Source organism: Galeopterus variegatus, unplaced genomic scaffold, assembly GCF_000696425.1.
Source record: "Galeopterus variegatus unplaced genomic scaffold, G_variegatus-3.0.2 Scaffold2380, whole genome shotgun sequence".
In the NCBI taxonomy this organism is placed as follows: Eukaryota; Metazoa; Chordata; class Mammalia; order Dermoptera; family Cynocephalidae; genus Galeopterus; species Galeopterus variegatus.
The window spans coordinates 373,212-374,708 of NW_007728491.1; the positions used below are offsets into that span (position 1 = coordinate 373,212).

The 1,497-nt window shown below is 40.9% G+C and overlaps 1 pseudogene; it reads left to right on the forward strand.

Annotated features, from left to right (window-relative positions):
• The window catches only part of LOC103597657, a 2,698-nt pseudogene extending 1,657 nt beyond the window's left edge, over positions 1-1,041 (forward strand).
• Positions 1,042-1,497: the final 456 nt, after the last annotated feature.

Genomic DNA, 1,497 nt, shown 5'->3' on the forward strand with positions numbered 1-1,497 from the left:
AGCTCTAGGCAGTGTGGCCATGGAGAGTCAGGCTCCCACCTGCATATCTACTGGCCTTACTAACATTGGGAGCTCTGTCTTCTTGTACAGCAGAGAGATGGGCAGAATCCTGCCACTGGCATCACTGAAAATGTGCTGCATTTCTAAGCTCAGGGACATGGAGCCAAAGGAGACAATGTCTAGGAATTTCACCTGGAGTTCTTAGACCAAACTGACTCAGAGGTGGGTAAACATTAAGGTACAGAAGGTGAGTTGCTGGTGGGAGAGACTCACCAAGCAGAGAAGGACCCACTGGGTTTGGCCCCTGACTTTGATCGCTGGTTGGACGAGCCTGATGTGGAAATGGAGCTCAGGGCCAAGAAAGAGGAATGCGTAAATAAACTCAGACTTGAAAACCAAGGCTTGCCTGAAGCTCTTAGAAGCTTGAAGAAAGAAAATCTGTTCGTGTATAACCTCATGCAGTTCTTGAGATTCTCTGGATCTTCCTCAATGTGACTGCATGGTTCTTTATCTTGGGAAAAGAGTCCTTTTATGACACATTCCACACTGGCTGACATGACATATTTCTGCTGGATGCTGGCAGGCGTGGAAACTGAATGCAGCAATTGGAAAATTAAATCACTGGTAATGCCTTCTATACAAATTCTTGGAGTAAGTTTTTTTTTTATCATCTTTGGCACCATAGAAGTGATGCAAAACAAAGCTATGGCTTTCTTTGTGTTGTATATGAAGCACAATTGAAATTTCAGATACCCCTTCTATGTTTCCTGCATTGAAATGGATTGGAGGGTGCTCACATGGCTTTGTTACACTGCATGGATTCCCAAATGTCCTTTGAGATGTTTGGCAGAAGCTGTCTTAGTGATCCAGTCCATTCCAGTATTCAGTGAAACAGGAAGATTCAGTTTTGAATTTGCTATGTCCAGTACAAATCAAAGTTAGTTGTTTTAGTTTTGTTCACATACTTATGATGTTATTTTTTGGACTATAATAAATTTCTGTCACCTTTTTAAACAACGCTGTGGACGCAAAGGGAAATGATCTACTAAAAAGAGATTTAGATGGTTTCTTGCCAGTTTGAGCCTACTAAATGAGTTTTACAGTTTTATTTTCTAGTAGACTTTTAAAAGTTATTTTTAAACTTAAATAATTAAATTATCAGTGAGGTGATCCATGCTCCCCCCAGTAGCATTTCCGAATTTACTATAGTGTCTTAGTGTAGTACTCATGTGACATGAATTCTTGATATAGGATGACAAGTTCATCCCTGTGTGTTCAGTTAGTGACAGCAAAAGGCTCAGCTCCACCCCATCCCCCTCTCATGTCTCATCAGTCTGTTCCATGCAGGCCAGAGATAGTTCTTTAGTGCCCTGTCCCTAGAAGGTGCTGACCATTCTCATGGTTGGGATTAGTTCTTTTCAACTATGGCTTGTGGAAAAAGAAAGAAAGAAAGAAAGAAAGAAAGAAAGAAAGAAAGAAAGAAAGAAAGAAAGAAAG